General features: G+C 41.3%; 1 protein-coding gene and 1 pseudogene across 1 annotated transcript in view; both read left to right on the top strand.

Annotated features, from left to right (window-relative positions):
- The window catches only part of LOC147001673 (uncharacterized), a 129,182-nt gene that overhangs the window by 15,000 nt on the left and 90,419 nt on the right, over positions 1-23,763 (top strand). The gene's annotated exons all lie outside the window — the stretch shown is intronic.
- LOC147001677 (disks large homolog 5-like) lies at positions 2,329-22,305 on the top strand (annotated as a pseudogene).

Here is a 23,763-nt window from a genome sequence, read left to right as displayed (position 1 = left end):
GAATCAGGGTTCTTGGCATAGTATCCAATCTGTCTTAGCAAGTTCCAAAAGGTAGGTAGAGAAGGCTTGTCTGCCAGCAAAGGATCACATGGTGGTAGTGGACTAGCCTCTCCTTCACTGTTTCAGTCTTTTCCCAAAGAAAACATTTCCTTCCATTAGAGGCTCCCTTTGTCATTGCCTAACTGACTAGGTGTCCAAAGGTATGATCCCAGAAAAATAGGAAGTCACTATAAATAGGAACAAATGGAACAATTTTCTCCCAATAATGTGACTGTGTCAGGGATATTTTGAGTAAGATGCGGCTAACTAGTTGAAGGGCAAATACTTGCATGGATTATCTAACACTGAGTAATAGTTCATGAAAGGGCTGCATCACATAGTACAATTTCACTCTTTAGCTGATGGAATCAGGATATCATCTTCTTCTGGACTACTCTGAGGACCAGTACAGACCTCATGTGCCCTAGAGACTCTCTGGATATCGACTCCTTGTTCTGCAATCAGTGGGTCAAAGGGGACTTCTTTTCTACTTTCTGAACCTTGCTTCTCAAACACCTACCTGATTTTATACTACCAGACCTGTCTGAATGTCCTCATTTCCCCCAACCCCCATTGAGGTTGATTTTAACACTGAGAAAATGAGTTTGAATAACAGCAATTGCAGAATGCTACACAGATAACATAGTGTGAGTTCTTTAGATTATTATGACCCCAAGGGGCTCCTGAAACACCCCTGTTTTGCACCACAGCTATAGGAATTCTGCTGGATGCATGTACAGCCATATGCAACTCAATCTCTCAATGATTAGAATCCAAGACATATGATAAGGCAACGTTTTACTGAGTATAGGTAGCTGGATAGGCAATGGTAGCAGGCAATGACGAAAAGAATCTGGAATGCTGAGAATACACAGTGAGCCACCTGATATTCCAGTGGCCCTTCATAATTCTTCCAGAGCAGAAAAGGGACATAACACATGGATGTTATACACCAACGTCCTCCTCAACACTATGTACCATATTCTGATGATTTTCTCCAAAGGATTTCAATGAGGATTAGTACTATTGCCACTAGCCATTTGAGAGCCTGACTTTACATGAGTTTTTGTGTCCTTTTTTTTTTTTTCTGGAAAGCTAGGTAGAGTTGCACACTAATTTGACTGCCGTATTTGATTTTTTATGCGTGCAGTCTGTAATCTCAGGGGCTTTTCATCATGCTTGGCCTCTAGAACAGACATGGTTACATGTCTACACAAACACACACACAAACATATATACACACACAAACACAGTTGTGTATTCAAGCATCCATACCACAAACACTTGCAAAGGCATTTTGCCTTACACAAACACACAACTTAGAATAAACACACTGAGTCATAGCTGGTACACACACACACACACAGACACACCAACACACACACCACATACCACACAAAGACTGACACAAACACACATACAACAATGAAATTCTTGCTCTTATCTAGCATATTTTCTATTGTATGAGCATGTAGTGGGACCTATGATGTGCACAAGGCTCTTAGACTTAAGGGGGCTTTGCAGCCCTGACCTGTACTTATCTCCTCCTCAGGAATATTTTATATGCAAATACTTGCTGTGCTACTAGGAAATTACAAGCTCTACACGGATATCCTGGACAACACAGCACTAAATTGCCAAGAAAGAGCTTTCTACCTATAGCCTCCACTAAGCCCGTTTTGACTCATCAAGGCCCTCTCACTAAACCTACACTGAGTCCTTTTTAGCATCAGAGATTGTGTGAAATCAGGGATCGATATATTGAAACAGTGTCTCCTCCCAAGGCAGTGGCAGTCTAAAACATATAATCCAACTTGTGTAAGAGTAAAGGTGCAAGAGTAGGTTTTTGGCCTCTGGGAAACAAAGACACCTGGATAAATCGACTGTTTGTTCCATGAATGGACCCCAGAAGTAGATTTATATTGGAGAAGAATCTCCCTCATAAAAGGATCCTAACAAAGATGAGCGACCCATTCCATTGCACTAACAAACTCTCCCCATTCAAAGCACTGGACTTGCAGTGAAGCAGAGAGAAATCTCTAGCTTTGGAAGGAGAATTTGCCAAGAGGTATCCCAAGGGGCAAAAGAGAAATTCCAGGCAAAGGCACCTCAGAAACTGGTCAAGATTGGGCAGGCTGGTAAGCCGGTAGGCCATGGAATTTCCCAGTGACATCATCAGTAGTCACTTCCCAGACAATCTCTTGTATCCAAGAGAACCCTAGAATCTTCTGTGATGTCACCAGTGTTGTGGTAACCAGAGCGGCTTGTGGGGTATTCCTTCAGATCCTCATGGGTTCCCAAGGAGGCATGTTGTCCATGCTCCTCAGGGTATTTTGGAGAGAGAATAGGATACACTCAGACACCAGAGTAAGGCAGAAAGAGTCCAGCCGCCCGTCATGGTGGGAAAGGGCAAGAAACAACTGGTCATGGAGATGGCACAGTGAGTCCTGGGCAAGGTTTGGGGAGCTGCTGAGAGGTTGTGGGCTTCAGCTGGTCCTTCCAGGAATAGGGATTATGATCTGGATCCTTCATATTCCTCAATGGTAGAACCAGAGTCAAGAATATCTGATGATTAGTTTTACAGACAGCCTGGTATTCAAAAGCCTGCACTTTCTTTGCTGAGAGATCTTAATTTCCTCCTGAATGAAAAATTATGCAGAGCAAGCTCTGTGAGAATAGAAAAGTGTTGTTCTAAGGATAGAGTATTCATGTACTTCATCTTAATATAGTTTCCTCTAGGTTACATGAGCTTGTGATGCCAAGAACAGAGAGGGCTATTCCCCTGCCTATGAATCAAGGTCTCAGACACTTTGGTATGGAACACACGTGATGTGGACTGATTCATAGTCTGGGGTTCCTGTAGTAGTGTATGAGCTCTCATCATGCATTTGAAGAAGACTAGAAAAATGTTGGCTAGTATGCTAAGAGGTACAGACTTTGTTGTCAGATATGAGCTGACAATGCCATCAATGAGCAGGAGAAGAGATGCGAGAGGTTGGAGAAGCTCAAAAGAGAGCTCCAGAACATAAAAAATGCCAGAGAAGAACTTCAGGGAATCTTGGCCAATTACACTAACAAGGATTTAAATGACAGGTAGTCTTTATGCCCAGTTCTCTGATAACTATCTTGGGCCATCCCTGTTAAGCCCAGATTCCCTCATACCACAGTGGACTACAACTCCAGGCTGTCTGCATATACAAATGCCAACCACTTATTCTTGCCTGGGGCAGCTTATGCATTTCAGGGCTAGGGCGATTACAATAGGAAGTCAGGCATATGTTTAGTGATGGTGGTTGAGAACAGGGACCTAGCTGAGGAGCCAAGCTTGAAGAAACCTATGATGCACTATCAGGGATTCTTGGTGTCTCTAGATGTTCCTCTTCCTCAGGCTTCTGTGTGGGACAAAGCATGGTTTCCCTTTCCCTGCCCTATTATCTCTACAAAGTTACTAGTGTTTTTCTACCTACAGGCTCTGTTGGGGAGGCATCACCCCAAACCCCCACCATCAATGAGCAGGAGAAGAGACTCGAGAGGTTGGAGAAGCTCAAAAGAGAGCTCCAGAACATAAAAAATGCCAGAGAAGAACTTCAGGGAATCTTGGCCAATTATACTAACAAGGATTTAAATGACAGGTAGTCTTTATGCCCAGTTCTCTGATGACTATCTTGGGCCATCCCTGTTAAGCCCAGATTCCCTCATACCACAGTGGACTACAACTCCAGGCTGTCTGCATATACAAATTAATTTTGCTGATTGGACTGTCGACACAGAACTTCAAGTTCAGATAGGAGTGAGATGGGGTCACAGGCACTTTTCATTCCTCCAAAAGTAATTCAGAGGCTGTGGCATGAATCACAGTCTGGGGATGAAGGTAGTAATGTGTAAGTTCTCATCCTGCCATTTAAGAAGCTTACACAGGTGTTGGTTTGTGGGAGTTGCTAGGTAATGTTTGTTTATAGCCAATGCTTTCCATAACTGACCAGGCTATAATTTGGATCCAATTGGTCCTGTCAACAGCTGGAGCAGGCTGTCCCACATATTGTCTCTCAGTATGACTGGATTGGCTGCAGTTCATCACTGCTTTTCTCAAATTTTGTTCATTATACTCTCAGATAAAGCCAAATCATTTTAATTATTTGGCATTCTGATTGTGTGTGTGTGTCTTGTGTGTGTGTATCTTCTGTCTTGCGTCTGTCTGTGTGTGAGTATGTGTGTGTGTGTGTGTGTGTGTGTGTGTGTGTGTAAAAGAGATAGAGAGAGACAGAGAGAGATACTGACAGAGAGACAGAGACTGAGAGAGATACTGTTTGCATGTGAGCTTGTGTGTGCGTTTGTGAATGTGTGTGTTCCTGTGTGTATATGTTCCTGTGTGTGTGTGTTCCTGTGTGTGCAGCTTAAGATCTAGAGAGTCTGTGTCATGTGATATATCATTGAGTTTTGCAAGACTCCATTTCCAGGCAATAACAGTGAGGAAGCCAGGGAGGTTCATTTTGAGTAGCAGAGGACTTGACCTCTGTGCTCACCGTGAATGCACATTGGAATCTCCTGGTGTGTTATAAAGGCTTTTCCCTGTAGATATGATTATGTCCTTTGGGAATTTTTGTAGCAATAGAACCAAGGATTAGGAATTCCTTGTCTAAAACCAGGAGGAGAATCATACAGATTTAACGTGGACCCAGGCCTGTGACACAGATTCCTAGAAAGTTCTGGGACAGCTAGTCTATTCTTTCAAACCCCTTCAGGGAGTTGAAGCAGATCAGCACCCTGCCTTTTCTTCACTGGGCTTAATGGCCCAAGCTGAAGAGCAATAATTTTAATAAGCACCAAGTGGAAAAGGTAACAAGGAGCTAGGTCCAGTGGCATATATGGGGTAGGGTAGTACATGATTCAGCTTGAATTGAAATGATCCTTGTATCCTTAGTTCATGGGACAATTTGTTGCTTGGGCCATGCCCTCCCACAGGATCAACTTTGAGACATATATGCTTGAGATGCAACATGACCAGGTGATGACTGACCTGAAGAGAATGCCCCAGGACATCAGTGAGGCCTTGTCCAAGTGCAAGGAGTTGACTAAAGAAAATCAGTTCTACTGGTGAGTGACTAACAGGGTCATGACCCAAGAACTAGGCCCAGGATATGTCTGACAATCCTTGTCTTTGAACAAACATGGGGCTCAGGTTCTATACTCTTAGTCTCTAAAGAGGAAGCCTGCCTCCTTCAAATGAGGCACTAAGATTTTAACATCTTAGAGTCATTTTGACCAAGTGTGAAGAGTCTGGGAGCCCCTCAAGTCACTGTCCTTTCCAACTCAGTATCCTCAAGATTGAAAGGTTTCTACCATGATGGAGATATCAATCAACCTTGGACCTCTTGAGCTCTGAAGGTAGATTCATAGAAGGGGTTTCCAGGAGAAACATAGAAAGATAGTATGATGCTTGGTTCTCTTCACTCCTAGAGAATTTTGCCCTATACCTACAGGTGGTTTTTTTAATACCACAGACTCATAAGCACATATAGACACCATGTTCTTTTCTGAGAGATACATGAGTCCCTGTTGGTGTCAGAGTTTTCAAAAGTACCTTGGGACTTCTGGAAAGTGGCAGTCCTCTGGATTTGATCTCCCTCTATGGCCAATCTGGATACTTGTCTGGGGCTGTCTGGGGATCAGGGCCCATGATGAAGGAATGGTGCTTGGAGGAATGGGAGGAAGATGGATGGATGCTGCCTGTAATCACCATGTTTTGTTTGTGGTTCAGCTTCAGGAACTGCCACCTCCTGATTGAATCTAAGCTCATCCAGCACAAAGTCAGGATGTTGAGGAGTGAGAACAGACAGCTGGTATGGGATCAGACTGCATTGGAAGAATGCAACATAGCAACAAAAATACTATGTAAAGAAGGCAGCCAGAAGATCAAAGACCACTATACTAAGCAGCAGCAGGTAGGATGAATGAAGCATCATGGGCAGAATGCCCTAATGTGTAATCATAAAGAGAGTCAAGCCTATGTAACCATCCTGCACCTTATCCAGGCTCTCTCCTATGTCTCATCCAGTTTTACACTTCTGTGATCATTTCCAAGACTTCCTGTGGAGTTACCCTCTTTTGAAGAAATTGGATTTCTGCCATGCCCTCTCCTCCCCATCCCAGTTGGCCACCTCTAGCTTGCCACTCTAGGCAGAGTAGATCCTGGACCCCTGACAGCTACCCCTCGAGGCTCTATGGTATGGAGAGGTGACTCGGGATGCCATTTCCTGAATTATCTAGGAATCAGGCCCTCTGTTTTGCTCTATGGCAACTCATCCAGAGGGGCCTGGGCCTGTCCTCTCCTAGGACAGAAGGGCATGCTCCAATTTTATTGTGTATGTGTATGTGTGTATGGGTGTGCGTGTGTGTCATGGCTTGGCTGAAAAGATGCAGTGTCCTTTCGATGTCTCCGAGATGAAGTACTAGTACAGGATGGCAGTATCTAAGGAGCCATACACATAGCAGGGCAATTGGTTTTTGGTTTTGCTTTTCTTTTTTCCTTCATGAGTATCCCCTTTAGAGTTCAATGCTTACCCTTGGGAAGAATTGCACGAAGCACACTCTTGCTGATTACAGTATCTTTTCAGTGTGCATGGATTTCCTGTGAGATGGTTTCTCTGGGGATTCCCAGATATAGGGGTTCACAAGGAGAGCCAAGGAAGGATTCTGCACTCCAGAAATAATAAGAGCCTTCACTTCAAAGTTTGCTAGGCTCCTTAGAAGGCCTCTGTTCAATGTTAGATTCAGACACTGATACACACTTATTTTTCAATATAAACATTTAGACTATTGGCGAAATGTGGTGTTTTACTTTAACTCCAGCACAGTGTGTAGTTCACAATTCAGTGTCAAGCAATTTTTTACATTTGAGAAAAACATCCAGGCCCAGGTTCTCTCTGCCCCTTCTCCTATGGGGATACAGGAAAGATCTCAGATGAAAGGTCATACTAGATTATCCTGATGAGTAAAGCTGGTGTTTCTTGGATCGCTGACATGGCAAGATCTCACCAGGCTTTTTTCTCTTCCTCCCATAGGTCTGAAATATTCTGCAGAAGCTCAAACAGATCAGAGACCAGGTCAAGATCTTGCTCCGACACAATTGTTCACTAGGAGCACTGGATGTACAAAGCAAATTAACCACCATTGCATCTAATCCTTGTAACCATGGCAATCTTGGGCTGCATTTTCTTCTTTTTTAGTTTGCTATGGGTAATGAGGCCTTTATTTTGTCTAGCCTCTGGTCCAGCAAGACTGCCTGTTTGGAAGGCTTCAGAGAAGTACTGAGATACATCAAGATCTACTGGGCATCCAGCAGGACTCTGACAATGCCAATTTTGGCAGGTCCTGTTGGGTCATCAAGATATAATTCATAGTGTTCAGTCATGTGAATTTGAAAAACTTTGAGGTATCATCTGTAACATCTCTCATGTTAGCCTTGATGGACTAGTCCATGAGCAGAACACCAACCCCAATGAGGCATGCCTATATTCATCTTCAACAGATTATTACCATCAGTGACTGCCTTTGCACTATTTTACCAAGGCCAGCAATAGGCTGTGGGTCTGTGCTGAACATCTGCAGCAAGAGAATGATGCTTAGCTTAATTATTTTGTTTGGTTTTTGGTTAGAGTTTTGATTTCTTTGGGTCTTTGGTTTTCCTGTGTTTTCATTTGAAGTTTCAATATATATTCATTATCTTTTTGTTAATGTAATTAATTTGCATTTTGCTAAGTCTATATCTTGTATAAACTGACTCCCCACGTTAAGAATTTATTGAATAAAATTAGTGTATTGTTATGGATAAAACATCATCTCTAATTATTTCTATTATAAGGATATTCTGCATTTATGTGTGGTTCATACATAGTCCTGTAACACTAGAAGTTTCAGGCAGGAATGGGACTCTTCAAGTATTATGTTGTTTAGGCTTCATAAGTAGTGCCCAGCCAGCCAGATCTCCACATAAAATTGAGCTTTTGATGTGGATAATGTATCAAACTATGTGGATCCTGATGTCAGGAGGGAAAAAGTATCCATGCTCTATCTCTATAGTCAAAAATTTAGCTACAGTCATAATGTACTCTCTTGTGGATGACCACGTCAGACAAACAAATTAGAAACACAACAGTATTTCTCTAATACATCTCAGGAAACAAAAATATTCACATTGAGTAATTAAAATCTTCTGAATTATAAATGAAGTGATTGGGATTAAAATGACCTTCAAAGTTCATTTCATAATTGAATGTTTGATACCTACTTCATAGAGTTTTAGAAAGGACTAGTAGATATGGACTTGCTGGAGGAGTTGTGACAATGGAGGTTGGCATTGAGGTTTCAAAAGCTCATGCCAATCTCTGCCTCTGTCTTTGTCCCTGTCTTTGTCACTCTCTCTCTGTCTCTGTTGATCTCACTATGTTTCTCTCTTTTTTTTCCCTATATCTCAGTCTATAATGTCTCTGTCTCCGTCTCTGCCTCAGTCTTTCTGTTTGTCTGTCAATCTGTATCTATCTATCTCTTTCCTCTGCCTCCTCTATATGTATCAGATACAAGTTCATCTACTCCTCTATTTTTATGATGCCTGTATGCATGCCTGCCTGCCTACTGCCACGTTCCCCACCTTGACAATCCTCAATCACCCTTTTATATTGTTGGCCAACCCCAATTGAATATTTTCTTTATACGTTATCCTGGTCAAGATGTGTCCTAGCAATAAAACAGTGAATAAGAAAGCAAAAGAAACTCTTAATCAATGCAAAGATCAGCTACAAGATGGGAGAGGATCTTTACTAAGTGTACATATGACAGAGAGTTCATTTCTAGACAATCGGATGGTGTTTAAAACCAAACACCAGGAAACCTGCCTGTTAAATATTAAAACATTATAAATTTAAACATTTCAAAATGTTCTATGGCTGTACATGGTAGTGCACACCTGTAATCCCAGCAGTCAGAAGGCAGAGGCAAGAAGAACTGCATGAGCCTCTGGACAGTCTGGTCTATGTACTAGATTCTGGGACAGCAGGGTTAACTAGAGAGTCCCGGTCTCAAACATACTCCCTTCTGATGTTCTGTCAAACTGAACAGAATCTTCAAGAAAGAGAAAGAAATGGATCATAGATATGTATTTACACATTTAATATCCTTCCTCATAGGAAAATGCAAATTAAAATAGTTTTAACCTTGTATCTTACTGCAGTCAGAATGGCTATTCCAATAGACTAAGGACCACAACGGTTGGCATGAGTGTGGGGTAAGAGAACATATATTCACCTGTACAGTCATTACGAAAAACAGGAGAAATGTTCTGGAAAACATTACTAGATAGATCTTCTATATGAACCAGCTGTACTATTTGTGGTGGTGTGAATGAGAAGAACGCTTATAGGCTCATAGATTTGGATACTTGGTCAACAGGGTATAGCACTATTTGATCGAATTTGGAGCTGTGGCCTTCTGTGGGGGTGGGCTTTTAAGTTTCAAAAGCCCAGCTCAGGGCCAGTATCCCTGCTTCCTGCAGATCCAGATCCAGAACTCTCAGCTACTTCTCCAACACCATGTCTGCCTGTGCATGATTCTGTCAGGACAAAAATGTACTAAAATTCTGAAATGGTAAGCAGACCCCCATTTAAATGCTCTCGTTAAAAGGACCTATCATGGTCCTGTTGTCTCTTTCTAGCAAGAGAACACAGACTCAGACACTATTCCAGGGCATATAGCCAAAGGCATTATCCTAAGACAGAGACCTGGGTGTGCTCATGTTCCTTACTGATTTATTCACAATAGGCAGGACATCAAAACAACCCAGACGTAAATATAACTGATGAAAGGATAATGAATACATGGTTCATATACACAATGGTAATGAACTGTGACAATATAAATGAAATTTACAGGTTAAAGGATGGAGACATGAATAATCTTCCTGAGTGATATAACCCAGACCCAAAAAGACAAATACCATATGATGTGTGTTATGTTGATGGTAACTTTGAATGTCTAGAGATGTGTATTTAAACTGCAGTATCCATTGAAGGTAATGCATAGTGTTGAGTTATAGGAGGATATTTCAAGAAAATAATAGAACACATAATTGGTGAAGGAGAAAAAAGGAAAACAGTAGGACCGAGTGAGGTAAATATCTTGGGAGATTGCAGAGGAGTGTGGTGGCTTGAATATGCTTGATCATGGGAGTGGTACCTTTAGGAGTTGTGGCCTTGTTAGAAACAGTGTGTCAGTGTGGAGGGTGGGCTTTGAGACCCTCCTACTAAACACCAGTTAGACAGTCTTCTTGGTGCCTTCAGAATAAGATATAGAGCTCTTAGCTTCTTCTCCAAAGTAATGTCTGTCTAGATGCTGCCATGCTTCCTGCCTTGAAATCAATGGACTGAGCCTCTGAACTGATAAGCCAGTCCCAATGAAAAGTGGCCTTGGTCCTGGTGTCTCCTCACATCAATAAAACTCAAAGACCTGGGACAGTAGACCACCATGTCAGGAATTTGGTAAGGTTGAGTGGTTGGAAGTCCCAGACCCACAGCAGATGGCAAAAGTGTCACCTGCTTCCTAAAAGGCCTCTTTCATGGGACCAAAATCTCTACATAGGAACATGGCCTGTGGTCATTTAGAACAGAATAGGGTTCCCCCTACTAATGAGGTACCTAGAAGATGGTAGGGTTTAGTCAATAAGCTTCCCTTCCTGGACATTCCTTCCTCAGAAGGTACTTAACTTCTAGTCTAACCTCAAGACATGTTATGCTTTCATTTCCATGAAAAACAATCAATAAACAGTTTAGAACCAAGGACTGTCTCTCTCATCAAACCAACTGTGGGTTATATGGAGAAAAAACCTTTGCCTACAGAGCCATGTCATCTAAGTCTCCAACAGAAGGCCCCTTAATACTCCTGGACTAGCCACCTCTGAGCTAACCCAGAATTCCCCATTCCCTGTTTTCAGGGCTAGTTCTCAGCCTGCTGGCCTCCTACATGCTCAGCTCCTCTGTGACTTCTAGCAGTACCTGCATGTCCAAGATTCTGAGAACCCCTTGGCCTGGTCTCCTTGCAGGCCAGCAGGCTCTAACCTGCTATAAACTCCCTGCAACCCAGCACTGTCTGGATGTCCAGGATTTCCTGGGTCCCTGTCCCCAGACTCCTTAACATAGGCCCATGGAATTCAGAACCTCCATTCTCTACTCTTGCCTGTGGTTTTCATTGTCAAATGGACTCCAAGGTGTCAGGGAACCCCAGCTGCTGCCTCCCATGCCCAAGGCTACATTCTTCCACCCCCTAAGTAGTGTAATTGCATTTCAATCCAGGTCAATACCAGACAGTGGGCTTAGGATACATACAATCTACCATTTCTGCATTTGGTCTGCCCAGTGGGTTTCCCACACCTGTGCTGCAGACCAGAAAGCAAAACAACACTAAGACAAGGAAGTAGTATGGAGGTGGGATAACTGACTGCAGACTTTTGAAAGGCCACCTGTAAGCCTACAATTTAAGAAGCTTTATAATACACAAACCCATATAAAGGAGGTTTAAATGAAAATACCCTATTATGCTCTGACAATTCCTCCCCTGAACATAATATACTACCCAATGAAAAGCCCAGGGCCAGGTTTGCGTTATCTTCTTTGGAGTTGCTCATCACTGAGTCTCATACACACTCCCCAATCATTAAAGACTGCTGCCATTGCTCTTCCTTCCTCTCTGGAAGTCAATGGTCAGACCACATTGCTGAAGAGGATGGTATCTGGCACAGCCATCAATTCAGGCATCTATCTCATTATTTTCTGTGTGTTGAGAACATATCTATTACTCTTTAGCAGTTACTTGGAGATATTTGGCCCATTGCAACCCACCAAATGTCTATAGAAGAGATAATCCCTTGGTAGCTGAGATTGCAAATCCCAGTCCACCATCACCCTCCTAAAATCTGGCAACTGATATTCTAATTTCAGCTTCTCTAAGTGGGCTAAACTGGAGAGGGAGCCCAGGGCCTCAGGCACACCATGCAGCAAACACTACATGACAATACACTACACTTCACCACAGCACACCGCACCACACCACACTACAGTATACTACACTAGATAACCCCAGTCCTCCTTTTTCTCTGAGATCAACTTTGGCTGTCCACTGTGGGAACATGTCTTCTTTATATATCTGCACTGGATATAGGAAAATATGTTTTAACCAAGATCACTTTGGTGTTTGTCTAGCAAGTTTGTTGGCAATGTTAAAGATTTTCAATTGGCATGCAACTTTATCCTTTGTGAAGATTCAATATAAGAACACAATGTACAACTATCAAATCATTTATCATTTCTTTTCATTGGGAGCTTTCAACTCCCATTTTCATTTTGACCTAATGTTTTCTTGTTGGTTGGTATTGTGGTAGAAGCTGTTCCACATTCTTTAATTTTCTTCTCCTAGGTATAATGACCATTACCATACGACCCTGAAAATATTCATCTCATCAGATACCTTTAAAGTGGCTAAATACTCTTTTGTAAAGAAATTATGGATTATGGAGAATCTTGGGGTTGGGTTGTAAAATACTTTTACAAAATAGACAGAATATAAAACCTCTTAACTAGTTTCTGGTTTATTTAAAAGGATCAGCTTACCTGAAGTATAGAAATGATTTTCTTAATCAAGGACTTGCTGTAACCAAGTCTGTGAGGATTAGCTTTAATTGTCAGTTGGAAACAACCTGGAGTCAATCTCGGAGCAGAATCTCAACAAGGGATTTTTCCCTGGGTGGCCTGTGGGCATATCTTTGGGGTTGGTTCTCTTAGTCAAATTAAATGATATCAAAAACCACAGCCCACTCTCAGAGGCAATATTCCCTAGGCAGGGAGGAGGCCCTGAAATGCATAAAGGTGGAGAATTGAACTGAACACAAGTAAGCACTCAAGCGAGCTAGTGAGCATATCTGTGTTCATTTGTCTCTGCATTGGAATGTCAGTGTGATGTGACCAGTACTCTCAAGCACCAGCTGTTACGACTTCCTGCAATGCTGGGCAGTCACATGAAACTCTAAACTAAACAAACTGTTTCTCTCCTAAGATGCTTCTTCTGAAGTGTCTTTTCATTTGTCCACCCTGTCAGATCTTCTCATTTGGAGACTTGAAACTATTTTTACTTTAATTCTCCATCAAATATAATACGTTTCTGGGAACTGAACTTTCCCTTCTACAATGTTAAGTACTAGAATTAATTTCTTCGTTCTTATTGTAATTTGACATCTGTTATCTAACAATCCCCATCACCTTCCTTCTACTCAGGTCTCTACAAGAACTATCTCATCTACTCTATTTCTATAGAAGAGGTAATCCCTTGGTAGCTGAGATTGCAACTCCCAGTCCACCATCACCCTCAAAAATCTGGCAACTGATGTTCTAACTTCAGCTTCTCTAAGTGGGCTAAACTGGAGAGGGAGCCCAGGGCCTCATGTATACCAAGCAGCAAACACTACACGAGTATACACTACACTTCACCACAACACACCACCCCTCTCCACACTACAGTATACTACACTAGAGAACCCCAGTCCTCCTGTTTCTCTGAGGTCAACTTTCTTTCTTAGCCCTTTCTCAGCCTTCCTGCATGGATTATCTGCCCAAACAAGGTGGATGTACTAAAACAAAGGGAACATTTTCTACTTTCAAAATCCACATTGAAATTTGCTGTGAACTCTCTGCAGAGTTCATGACCACCAGGAACACATCACCTCCCTTCTCCCCATTGCCACTTACTGGGTTCTCTCTCCATTTTTTCTGTTCTCTTTTCTAATCTGAGGGTACAGCCTTGGATACTCAGATTTTGGGTACTTTGTCCTTTCCTTCAGACCTCTGTATTTGCTGTGTCTCTCCTTAGGACTCTGTGTATCAGGCTGAGTACTTAGTAGAGCTGTTTCTAACTCTGCATCAGCAGATACCCACAAGAGCTTCTGGCCCTCAGATAGGTGGTTCTTCAAAGCTTTAGATAAGAGGTGTGACTCTGAACAACACCCTGACTCCTGCAGAGGGATGGCTGCTGAACAAACTCCATGACTTGGAAGAGTGTTCCAGGAGGGTTTTGGGACTCCTCCAAATCTGGCTGCACTGCAGCTTCCCTTACAATTCAATGTGGATGTCTTACAGGTTAAGAGGATCAGTCAAGTACCAACAAGGTAGCCACATGGATGCATCCAGAAAGGCATGATGCAGGAGAAGCTGAAAGTCCTACATGTTCATGTGAAGGCTGCTAATAGAACATTAATGTCCAGGCAGCTAGGGTGAGGGTCTTGACCACACGCTATACTCTAACATGGCCACACCTTCTTATATTGCCACTCAGTGGGTGGGTTGAGCATATAAAAACCATAAAAAATATTGATGCAAAAATACACAATAACTTCATGGAAACTGAATCTAATAGTACATGCAAATGATCATTCACCATGATCCAATAGTCATCATGCATAGGATATAAGAATGATTCAATGTTTTGGAATTCATCAAAGTAATATACTATGTAATAAATTTAAGAAATTTTTACTTGATCATCTCATTAGATGCTGTATCATCCCACAAATGCAGGAATGACTCATTATGGACATCCATCAATGTAATCCCCTATATAAAATATCTTAAAACATAATGGATAATCTCATCAGATGCTGAAAAAGTGTTTGACAATATACAATACAACTTCAAGGTGAATGCATTGGAAGAATCAGAAAGTCACGGTCTATATCTGAATATAATAAGAGCAACATAGAGCAATACAGTTGCCAAAATCAAAATATATGGAGAAAAATTTGAAGCAATCCCATTAAAATCAGAGACAAGGAAAGACTTCCCCCTCTTCCGCTATGTATTCAACATAGTCCTTGACATTTTAGCCATAGCAATCAGGCAAAAAAGGCAGATCAAAGTGATGCAAATTGGAAGGGAAGAATTCAAGACACTACAATTTGAGGAGTATGGGATATTACACATAAATGAGCCCCAAAATATCCAGGAGAGAACTCCTACAGCTGATAAATAACTTCAGCAATGTCAATGGATATAAAATTAACTCAAACAATCCAGGAACTTTCCACTACTCAAAGGATAATTAGGCTGAGGAAGAAATTTTTAAAAACTACATACTTCACAATAGTCACAAACAATATCCTGGTGTGATTCTAACAAAGCAAGGGAAAGATCTGAATGATAAGAACATTAAGTCTCTGAACAAAAAAATCAAAGAAGACCGTAGAAGATGGAAAGATCTCCCATGGTCATTGATGAGCAGGATTAATATAGTAAAAAAGGTCCATCTCGCCAAAACAATCTACGGATTCAATGCAATCCCCATCACAATTCCAACTCATTTCTTCACAGAGATAGAAAAAGCAATTCTCAAATTTATCTGGAATAACATAAACCCCAGTATAGCAAAAACTATTCTTAACAATAAAAGAATGGCTGGGGAAATCACCATCCCTGATCTCAAAATATACCACAGGGCAACAGTGATGAAAATGGCATGGTACTGGTATAGAGAGACAAGTAGACCGATGGAATAGAATTGAAGATCTAGAAATGGACCTACACTCATATGGTACTTGATCTTTGTCAAAGGAGCCAACACCATCCAGTGGATAAAAGACAGCATTTTCAACAATTGGTGCTTGTTCAACTGGCAGTCTTCATATAGAAGAATGCAAATTGATCTATTCTTATCTCCTTGTACAATGCTCAATTCCAAGTCACTCAAGGACCTCCACATAAAACAAGATACACTGAATCTAATACAAGAGAGAGCAGTAAAGAACTTCAAACACATTGGCACAGGGGAAATGTTCCCATACAGGACACCAATGGCTCATGCTGTAAGACAAAAAACATTGTCAAATGGTACCCCATAAAATTCAAAAGCTTTGTAGGTCAAAGGATACTGTCAAAAGGACAAAATTGCACACACATATTGGGAAGACATCTGTACCAACCCTACGTCTGATAGAGGAGTACTATCCTGCTGCAGACCCTCTGGGTCCCGTGCCTGCGTGAAATGGTTCTCTAGAGTAGGTGGGTAAAGCTTAGGATGGAGTGACAAACAGTCAGACACAGGAGAGGTTGTGCAGAATCTGAATGTAATTTTCTGGTCGAACTTAGACTAATTATATTACAGCGAATATCATAAATTGTAAAACATAGCAGATAGGGTACATAGAAGTTTTCCAGGTGCAAGAGGAGTGACTATAAAAAGAATTTGTAGGAACCAGATAAATGTTTACATTAGAGATAAGCATCCCTCCAGATGTAAGAGGAGTGACTTCAAAAGGACGATGTTTACATTAGAGATTAGCACCTGCTTTGGATCAGCCCTGTGCCAGGCAAGAGTTTCACACTTTAATGTTAATGGGCTAGGGGAGTATTAACTCTTGCCTGGCCTCAGGAATAAAGTAGTGTCAAGGACCTTGGAATTCTTAAGTCTTTTTAATTCTTATCTATGTCTGGAGAATTCCCATTTATCAGTATAGTATATTAACTTGCTGTTGGCATGGAATGTAGTCTGTAAAAAGAATTTCTATCTCAGTGAGAATTCCAATCTCTTTCTGCAGATAACTGAGCTAATGGCTAGTGCTTTATTGTTTTATTGCAGTGCTTAATTAGTTACTGAATAGTTTAAGCTCCTTGCTGGGACCTTAGAACACTGGGAAAGGCTTTAGCTATGTTAGAATTCAATCTTTAAAGGCATTAAGGTAATACTAAATAGAGCGCATGTGAATCCATACACTAGGCTAATGCGGGGATGGAAGATTGATTTTATGGTTTATAAAGATTTAGGGGAGAAAGTGCCAGACTCCAGGAAGAGAGTTTCCTTGAAACTCATTGCTGCATAGGTCAGCTTCCCAGGTTTCGCTATGTCAAACTGACTCAACCAAAGTACGTGGAGATATCCAAAATATATAAAGAACTCAAGAAGTTACACTCCAGAGATCCTAATAACCCTATTAAAGAATGGGGTACAGAGCTAAACAGAAAATTCTCAACTGAGGAAATTTGAATGGCTGAGATGTACTTAAAGAAATGTTCAACATCTTTAGTCATCAGGGAAATGAAATCCAAATGAACCTAAGATTCCACTTCACAGCACTCAGATGGGCCAAGAACAAAACTCAGCTGACAGGTGATTCTGGCAAAAATGTGAAGAAAGAAGAACATTCCTCCATTCCTGCTGGGACAGCAAGTTGGAAAAACCACTTTGGAGATCAATCTGGCAATTCCTGAGAAGGTTGGAAATAGTTCTACCTCAAATAGAATTATACCACCATGGTGCATATACCCAAAAGATTCTCCAATATATTAATAGGACACATGCACCACTATGTTCATAGCAGCCATATTTAAAATGACCAGACACTGAAAACAACCCAGATGTCCATCAACAGAGGAATGGATACAGAAAATATGGTACATTGTACAGAAGTACTACTCAGCTTTAAAAACATTACTTCATGAAATTCAAAGGCCAATGTTTGGAAGTTGAAATATCATCCTGAGTGTGGTATCCTAGTCACAAAAGGATACACATGATATGTAGTTATTGATAAGTGGAAATTGTTCAAAAAGTGCATGGAATGCCCACGATACAACTAACAGACTATGGGAAACCGAAGAAGAAGGAAGTTCACACCAAAGTGTGAATGCTAAAGTTCTACTCAGAAGGGAGAAGAAAAGAATGTTTGGAAGTAGGAGGAGAGAAGGATCTGGGAGGGAGAGAAGAGTAGGAGGTAAAGGGGGTTCTGGTTCAGATACAGGAGGAGATGGGGAAGAAGTACAGAGGGAAAGTCATTTGAAAGAAGGTCTGTACCTATTGGGGAGGGGGAACTGTGTGTAGCCACTATAAAGTCTCAGATGCCAGGGACCCAAGTGATTCCCAGAACTCAACAGGGAGGACATTAACCTAAATACCAAACAAAGGGGAAGTAGGAACTATACAGACCATATTTATTGGATTAGCATGGCAACCTTTGAAGGATGTAGCCACCCAACCATCTCAAAAGTATTAATCCAGAATTCCTTCTATCAAAAGGAAATGCAGGGGTAAAGAGAGGAGCAGAGCTTGAAGGAAAGGCCATCCAGAGACTGCCCCAACTTGGGATCCATTCCATCTGGAGACACCAAACCCAGTCACTATTGCTGATGTCAAGAAATTTGATGCTGTCAGGAGCCTGGTATATTTCTCTCTGTCTCTGTCTCTGTCTCTGTCTCTGTCTCTGTCTCTGTCTCTGTCTCTGTCTCTCTCTCTCTCTCTCTCTCTCTCTCTCTCTCTCTCTCTCTCTCTCTCTCTCTCCTTTTTATCCCACAGGTGAAGGAACAATGTTGTTGCTTTTCCGTAAACACAGTGTAACAATGATAGATAACATTTGTATCAAGTTAGGATTATGGGTAATCAGGAGAGGATTCAGTATATCAGTATAAAGCAATGGTTCTCAACATTCCTAATGCTGCAAACCTTTTATGTACTCTTATGTTTTGGTGATACTCCTGCCCCCATACCATGTAATTATTGTAATGCTACTTCATAACTGTTACTTTTGGTATTTGGTGTCTCTTGAAATGCTAGGCACGAAGCCAAACATGGGAACGAGCTAGGGGACCCAGATTGTGAAGTTAGGACAAGGGCTGAAGGAACAGAAGGGGCTTGCAAACCCATAAGGAAAATGACAAAATCAACCAAACAAAGCCCTGCAAAACTCACATGCACTAAACCACCAAGCATATAGTACATGTCTGGGTATCCATAGTTCCAGCTGGATACATAGCAGAGAAATGCCTTATCTAACATCAATGGAAGGGAATGCCCTTGGTCCTGTACAGGCATGATGATCCAGGGTTGGGCAATGCTAGGGCACTGAGGCAGGAGTGAGAAGAGGGGGTATAGGAGCACCCTCATACATAGAGGTAATGCTAGAAGTGGAGGGGATGGGGTTTTTGCAGGGGGAACTGAGAAGGAGGATAACATTTGGAATGGAAATACATAAGAAAATCAATAAAGAAAAAGTAAAAATAAAGTTATAAAAATCACAAATGGGGCAACCCTGGAGAAGGACAACCTACAAAAGAGACCAGGATCTACAGATGCAAGCCTCACCAACAGAACATAGAAAATAGAATCACAGGCAAAGGAAATACCATAGATGATATTAAAAAGTCACTCAAAGAAAATACAAAGAGTAAAAAACTCCTAACTCAAAACATCTAGCAAATGCAGGACACAATAAAAAGAACAAAACTAAGAATAATAGAAACAGAAGTGGGTGAGGGTTAACAGTTCAAAGACCCAGAAAACATCTTCAACAATATCATTATTAAAATCCTTAATCTAAAGACAGAGATGGCCTTAAGTTTACAAGAAACCTACAACACACCAAATCGATTGGAAAAATACAGAAAATCATCCTGTCACATATTAAACAAAAGTATAAATGTACAGAATAAAGAAAGAAAATATTACAAACTTTAAGGGAAAAAAGTCAAGTAACATACAAAGGAAGACCTATGAGAATTACATCAGACTTGTCACCAGAAACGATAATATCTAGAAGATCTTGGACAAATGTCTTGCAGACTCTAAGAGAACACAAATGCCAGCCCTGGCTACTATACCCAGAAAACTCTTTATGACCATAGTTGGAGAAACTAAGATATTCTGCAACAAAAACAAATTCAAACAGTATCTTTCCACTAATCCAGCACTACAGAGGATACTAGAAGCAAAATTCCAACAGAATGAGTGTAATTATACCCAAGAAAACACAACAAATTAATAATCTCACAAGAGCCCCAATGAAAAGCATGTTGTCACCATTCCCTGCCCTATTATCTCTACGAGTTTACTAGTGTTTGTCAACCTACATGGTCTGTTGGAAAGGCATCACCCCAACCCTCCACCACCAATAAGCAGGAGCTGAGAATGAAGAGGATGGAGAAGTTCAAAAGGATTCTCCAGAAGATCAAAAATGAGAGACAGGAACTCAAGGGAATCCTAGCCAATTACACTAACAAGGATTTGAACAACAGGTAGTCATTATGCCCAGTTCTTTGCTGACTGTCTTGGGCCCTCTCTGTTAACCTCAGAGTCCCTCATATCACAGGAGGCTACAACACCAGGCTGTCCACACATCCCAATTCATTTTGCTGAATGGATTTTCGACACAGAACTTCAAGTTCAGATAGGAGTGAAATGGGACTCAGGCAATTTGATTTCTCTAAAAGTAAATCAGAGCCTGTGGTATGAATTACAGTCTGGGGATAAGGGTTGTAAAGTGTGAGTCCTAATCCTGCATTGTAAGAATCCTATACAGGTATAAATTTTGGGGTGATGCAAAGTACACTGTGTTTATGGCCAATCATGTTTGCAGTTAACCTGGAAGTAATTTGGGTTAAACTGGTCCTTTCAACAGTTGGAAGGGCCTGGTCCCACATACTTTCTCTCAGTAGAACTGGATTGACCATAGTTCATCACTGCTTTTATCAAATTTTATTCACTATACTATCAGATAATGTGTGTCCATTTGCCATTCTGATTGTGTTTGATTATGGGAGGGGTCAGTGTGTGTGTGTGTGTGTGTGTGTGTGTGTGTGTGTGTGTGTGTTCCACTTAAGAGCTGGAGAGTCTGTATGGTATGCTGGGGCCTGAGATATTGCTTGACACAGTTTCCAGCCAAAAATAGTGAAGACAGAGGGAGCCTCACTTTGAGCAGCACAGCATATGAGTTCTGCTCACCTTAGTGCCCACTGGAAATGTAGTATCCTGTAGGTACTGATTATGTCCTTTGGGAGTTTATGTAGCAACAGAAGCAAGGATTGACAATTCCTTGTCTACAAACAGATGTGTCATCACAGGTTTAAAGTGGACCCAAGACTATGGCACAGGTTCCTGGAAAGTTCTTGGAGAGCTAGTCTATTCTTTCATGCCCCTCTGAGGAGATAAAGTAGGTCAAATCCCTACCTTTACTTTCCTGCCTCTACTGACCCCAGGCAAAGAGTAATACGTTTAATAAGCTCCAAGTGCAACTGTTAACATGGAGCAATGTTGTGGCATAGATGTGTTGGGGTAGTCCACGATTCACCTTGAATTAACATGATCCTTGTATCCTTAGTTCATGGGATTATTTACTCCTAGGGCCATGCCCTCCCACAGAATCAAAATTAGGACATTCATGCTCAAGATGCAACATGACCAGGTGATGACTGACCTGAAGAGAATGCCTCAGGACATAAGTCAGGCCTTGTAGAAGTGCAAGGAGTTGACTAAAGAAAATCAATTCTACTGGTGAGTGACTAACAGGGTCATGATCCAAGCACTAGGCACAGGATATGTCTGCCCATACTTGTCTATGAACCAAAGCAGGAGCTCAGTTTATATACTGTTTGCCTCTAAACCAGAAGCCTGCCTCCTTCAAATCAAGGCTCTAGGATTTTTATCTCTTAAAGTCATTTTGGCCAAGTGTGACGAGTCTGTGAGAAACTCAAATCATTTTCGTTTCCAACAAAGTATATTTGAAACAGAAAAGATTAACACCATGATGAAGATATCAATCAACTTTGAGCCTCTTGGGCTTTGAAAGTAGATACATAGATAAAATTTCCATGGGACACCTAGAAAGACTGTATGTTGGTTGGGACTCTTCTCTTCTCCTAGAGAAGGTCTGCCTTCTACTTACAGGTGATTTTTAAATAACATGGACATATAAGCACACATGTGTGCCATGTCCTCTTGTGAGAGATTCGTAAGTCCCTGTTAGTGTCAGGGTTTACAGATGTACCTCGGCTTCTGAAATATGGCTGTCCTCTGGATTTGACCTCTCCCAATGTGATGCTCCAGGGCCAATCTGGACAGTTGGCTGGGGCTGTCTGGGCACCAGGGCCCATTGTGGCAGGGATGGTCCTTGGAGGAGTGGGAGGAAGATGGATGCTGACTTGTGTAACCATTTGTTTGTGACTCAGCATCAGGCACTGCCACCTCCAGAGTGAATCTAACCATCTCCAGCACAAAGTCGGAATGTTGTGGAAGGAGAACAGACAGTTGCTAGAGGAGCAGATTGCATTAGAAGAATGCTCCAACGAATCAAAGAGGCTGTGTAAAGAAGGCAGCCTGAAGACCAATGACCTATGTACCAAGCAGCAGCATGTAGTATGCATAAATCATGAGGAGCAGGTTGCAGTCATGTCTAACCTTAAACACATTCAAGCCTAAGCAACCATCCTGCACCTTATCTAGGCTCTCTCCTATGTCTCAACCAGTTGTTCATTTCTGTGATCATTTCAAAGACTTTTTGTGCAGTTATCCTCTTTCAAGAAACTACATGTTTGGGAAGTAAACAATCCTGCTGAACTAAAAGCTGCATTTCCTTATGATAGATAGGTTGAACACACAGTACACAAGTACATGCCAGTGTGCTAAATGTGTTCTATGTGCTTGCCTCCATTGTAGTAGCACAGAATGTTGATTGATGAAGTCATTTGCTTCTTAGGGGTCATGTGAGATCACAGGCAGGACAAAATTTGCAAGTATTAGATCCCAGTGGAATTTCCATATGAGTGGAAATCATTGCTTTTTTTGGGAGGGGGTGCTTGTATGCTTTCTCTCCCCTTTCCTTGCATTGCAAGATGGTCTCATCACTCTGCCTAGATCTTGAATCACACTGAAAGAGCCTGAGCAGGTACTTGTCAGGACTGTTTTCTGTCAGTGTTGCTAGAGTTCCTTCCTAGAGCTTATATTCTGGAGCTCACTGGATCAACCAGGATGTGAGAAAAGCTTCTCTCAGGCTGAGTGTTGGTGTGAGAGATGTGAGGCTTCAAGAATGAAAATTCACTAACACTCTCAACCTAGTCTAAGACATGTGCCCCCTAAGAAATGTTAGTGCCCAAGAGATGGATAGCAGAGTCCAGAGTCTCACATTAAACATAAGCCTTCCATAGTCCCCATTCAACTGTTTCTCTACCATCCATTGTTATCTCCTCATAGTTTTCTACTCACTTATGATTTTTAGACAGAGAAAGCAACATATATCTATATCTATCTATCTATCTATCTATCTATCTATCTATCTATCTAGAGAGAGAGAGAGACTATGTGTTTGTGTGTGGTATCTATCTATCTATCTATCTATCTATCTATCTATCTATCTATCTATCTATCTAGAGAGAGCATGTGTTTGTGTGTGGCATAAGCATGTCTGTACCAATACATATATTGGTGGGTGTATTGAAAGTCCAGTTATTTATGTAAGATTTTGTTCAGTTTTTCTTTTTTTGTTTTATTTATTGATTGATTGATTGATTGGGACAGCATCGTTTTGTTTGTTTTTTTTTTCAGTCTTTTGGTAACATATTCCCTAGAAACCAGGTCTGTTACTGAACCTGAGACTTCCTGTTTTGTTTAAGCTGTCTGACCAGCATCTTTGAATTTTCTGTCACCTCCCAGGCAGAAATCTTTGTATGGTTTGGTCTCAATTAATTGTTATGAGGTTCAATTGCTCATAGCTAGGAATATCATGGTGCTATTTTCTATAATTTTATACAAGCATTTTAGTGTTTTGGGGTTTTTTTATTTGTTTGTTTTTCTAAGTGCCAATTCATTAACAAAGAGGAAGTCAATGCTGTCTACTTCAGGTGTCAGATACACAACTTGGCTCACTGTGCCTTCTCATGA

Source organism: Mus caroli, unplaced genomic scaffold, assembly GCF_978045245.1.
Source record: "Mus caroli unplaced genomic scaffold, Mus_caroli_1 scaffold_12, whole genome shotgun sequence".
Lineage (NCBI taxonomy): Eukaryota > Metazoa > Chordata > Mammalia > Rodentia > Muridae > Mus > Mus caroli.
Note: the sequence above shows the minus strand (reverse complement) of the source record. Positions and strands in the feature narration are given on the sequence as shown.